At 40.7% G+C, this 3,988-nt stretch overlaps 1 protein-coding gene across 4 annotated transcripts in view; it reads left to right on the forward strand.

Moving 5' to 3' along the window:
* Positions 1-3,988, forward strand: part of SF3B1 (splicing factor 3b subunit 1) — a 38,748-nt gene that overhangs the window by 1,838 nt on the left and 32,922 nt on the right. The gene's annotated exons all lie outside the window — the stretch shown is intronic.

The following is a 3,988-nucleotide window of genomic DNA, read 5'->3' on the forward strand; positions in this document are numbered from 1 at the left end:
TTACGGCCTTGTTTCATTTCCAGAAAAAGCAACAACTCGCTACCTTCCAAAAGGGTCATTTTTGGGGTGTTTGTACAGTGTGTGTGTGTGTGTGTATGATTATAAATGTATATATTTAAAAAAAAAAATCCCAATGGTTATAAAATACCACCAAAACTCTATCTGCCTAAAAAAAAAACCCATATCAAATACATTTTTGTACAGTGGTTGAATGTCCAAGAAATTGTCAAAATATCACATCACTGAATAATGTCCTGGAAGGGAAGGGGTGTAATATATGTTGGTCCCGACGTGGTTATATTCAGCTGCTCTCGACTGCTGTAACTGTTCCACATATCTGCTCCCTGGCTACACACTTTGGTTCCTCCAAACCAACATTACCACTACTGAATGTATGAGCCGCTGGACAGAACCACTGCGTGCATCGGGGAAAGCGGATATGTGACCGGTTGAATATTTGCAGCGACCAGGGAGTAGCAAAGCCGAGCCATTTCAAGACACGGGCCACCGAAAAGGTACCAATATTTGCTCACCTTTTTAGCATGTATATTTTTGGCACACGTGACCCTGTTCTGAATAAATGTAGAATTAAAAAGTTTGAAAACAGTTTTTGAAATTGAATTAAAATGTTGGTCGTAATATAAGACTTTAGTGATTGGGGTCTTTCATTTCTGTGGCATATAGGAAACGGCTTCGGCAGTCAAAAGATTAAAGTGAATCTTAAGCTGGCCAAAAGGGAAGGATACTTGCTGCACTCCTTACCAGGATTCCCATATGGATTTACAGTCGGGTGCTCGAAATGACTGCGGCCGCCACATGTAGATATTTGAAGAACGTCACCAGCACACCAACTCAATGACTGCATCAAGTGTTCATTCTTTGACGTAGGCTGTCTCTCGGTTGCTCCGTGCAACCGAGAGATGGCATACGTCAATAAATGAACACTTGATGCAGTCATTGATTTGGTCTGCTGGTTGACGTTCTTCAAATATCTTAAGATGGCCATACACCTATAGATTATCTACAGATTTCTATGGTCAGATGGAAAAAGTGAGACAGATTCCTTCGTCTACGCGGCCCAACGAGATAACTTTGTTGGGTCGCTTCGTGACTCCACGAGATATTGAAAGGTGATGTGAGGAATCTTTGTAACCAGGGTAGTTGCGCTAGGATATATTTACAGAAATTAACCAGCTGCAGCAATATCTATCAACGTGATCAAGTGTAAGCCGGGGTGCTGCGCTTGGTTGTGTGTGATCCCCCTTTTAATTGGTCTTTAAGTTGTGTGGAAATGTGAAAATATCAGAAACTAAATACAGTGCCAGTGATCAAATCCTAATTGCGGCTGTATACTGAAAATACAAGTCGAAAAAAGGAATGTGTTCGTGAATAAAAATTCAAATATTATTAAATATTAAGTTAACAATGTAAATATCGCAAAATATGTGTAGCATATGTAAATAAATAAAGTTATATTGTGAATAATAAATAAATAAAATCTGGTTGAAAATTGTGTAAACGGGTGAATTATTCCATCTGGCAATCAAAAATTAGAAAATAAAAATATGAATAAAAATGGAATAAAAACTAATGGCATGGCCAGTCAGTCTACAAGCCAAAGTGCACAAAAATCTTATAAAAACACATCTACTGATATAAAAGGTGAATGAAATATACTAGTGTATATAGAGGTGTTATGATCGGGGATTGTAAGCAGCAAGATACTATTTTCCTCCGAGCAACATTGGAAGTCAAGTGTCTTTTACTTATAGTTCTATTGATGAGTCCGCAGAGGGAAAAATTCTTCAATAATAGTCTCTCTGCCCTCTCCTGCCGTCAGGCTGCACTTTTTTTTTTTCTTTCTTCCATGGTCGGTTCCCCCCTCGTTTCCTGGCTGATCTCTCCGGAGGGTTCTCCATCCATACTGGAGGCTTTTCAAACACCGCCAATGAGAGGAAGTGCAGCCTGACTGCAGGAGAGGGCAGAGAGACTATTATTGAAGAATTTTTCCCTCTGCGGACTCATCAATAGAACTATAAGTAAAAGACACTTGACTTCCAATGTTGCTCGGAGGAAAATAGTATCTTGCTGCTTACAATCCCCGATCATACACCTCTATATACACTAGTATATTTCATTCACCTTTTATATCAGTAGATGTGTTTTTATAAGATTTTTGTGCACTTTGGCTTGTAGACTGACTGGCCATGCCATTAGTTTTTATTCCATTTTTATTCATATTTTCTAATTTTTGATTGCCAGATGGAATAATTCACCCGTTTACACAATTTTCAACCAGATTTTATTTATTATTCACAATATAACTTGTTTTCACACGACAATATTTTATTTATTTACATATGCTACACATATTTTGCGATTATTTACATTGTTAACTTAATATTTAATAATATTTAATTTTTTATTAACAAACACATTTACCTTCCTTTTTTCGATTTTCAGTATACAGCCGCAATTAGGATTTGATCACTGGCACTGTATTTAGTTTGTGATATGCTCCATGGCACGGCGCCAACAATCATCCCACGTACAAAGGCTGATAAATTGCGTTGTTTACCCATATCTTCAGGAAAAAAATCACTTCTACTGTCGTGGTAAACAACCTGCTTCCCTATTTATAATGGTCTGGCCCTCTAGTAACTTCAGCGCAAAATTATAGCTAATTTGCCTACAAACGTCAGGTGGATATAATAATCTGGCCACTCAGTGTATGGCCAGCTTAAGGAATATGGAATAAAGCTAATTCACACAGGCGGCAGACTAAAAAGCGATCTGCGGTGAATTGCTGGTCAGAGGGCTGTCGGGTGGATGATAGACAGTTTACAAGTGTCCAGGAGGCGATACTGCTGCCCTCTGGATGCCTGCATTACAATACTGTGTGCCAAGCAGTTGGCACAAGGTTGCACCATTGACCTCAGTAGCTGCATTTGGTAAGCTGCACTGCCTGCCAAACGTGACGTGCTGTATAAATTCTTATGTTTTAGGTGGGCTGTTGGGGTGCGTTAAAAATGTGGATTAACCACCTTTTTTTACCGCCCATTTGCCACCCGTGTGAACAAGGACTAAGGGCCTGTTCGCATGAGTTTCAGGTGCGGATCAGCAGACGCGGTGCTATGTGTTTTGCTGCGTTTTTGATGCATCGGTATGTTAGCTGCAGTGCGTTTTGCGTTTCCTGACCGTACAAAATGTGACATGCAGTATTTTTTCTGTCGTAACCTGAACGGACTGCGCACGTGAGAACTGTAGCCCATAAAACACATAGGGATACATTGGGATACATTTTTAGTGCAGGGGCGTGCGGATCAGGTCAGCACACAACGGACGTCGTGTGAACAGGCCCTTAAAAATAAGCAGGGACACTTGCCTTGATCCGTGCAGGCTTTCTCCCCGCTATACAGCTGGTCCTACAAAATTGTTCTTGGCTGGCTGTCCGGTCATGGCCTTTCCAACATCGTCTTGTGCAATGCAGGATGTTGAGGGCCTGCCTACATACCAGATAGCGTAGGTAGGTATTCATGCCTATTCCCTACCCCCTAAACAAGATGATCGTTTAACTGTTAGTGTGGAGGGAGATGGGGCACCTCCAAAGTAATTTATTTTTGTGCTGACTGGAGCTCTGCTTTAGGGCTCATTCACATTGTGTGCAATTTTCTGCACTGGATTAAAGTCAGCGCATGGCCACAAGAAAACTGTTTTCACTGTTGAGCTGTGTGGCTTGATTTGAAAAATGCCGAACTGCTACATTTATCTGCAATAAACTGGATGGCATGGGAGGTTACTGCCGCACAGCATACTAAAAAAAAAGAGACTTTAAATATGCGATCCAGTGCGTTCCGGCCATTAACCGCGCTGTAACGCACTGACAGAGCACATTAACCGACCCTATGAATAAAGGCTGTGAACTTGTTATTTTAATTTCTACCACTTGAGTCATTGACCCGGAACAGGCTTGTATTTAGTTAATGTG

This window comes from Nanorana parkeri, unplaced genomic scaffold (assembly GCF_000935625.1).
Source record: "Nanorana parkeri isolate BGI_ZX_2015 unplaced genomic scaffold, ASM93562v1 scaffold57, whole genome shotgun sequence".
NCBI classification, from domain to species: domain Eukaryota; kingdom Metazoa; phylum Chordata; class Amphibia; order Anura; family Dicroglossidae; genus Nanorana; species Nanorana parkeri.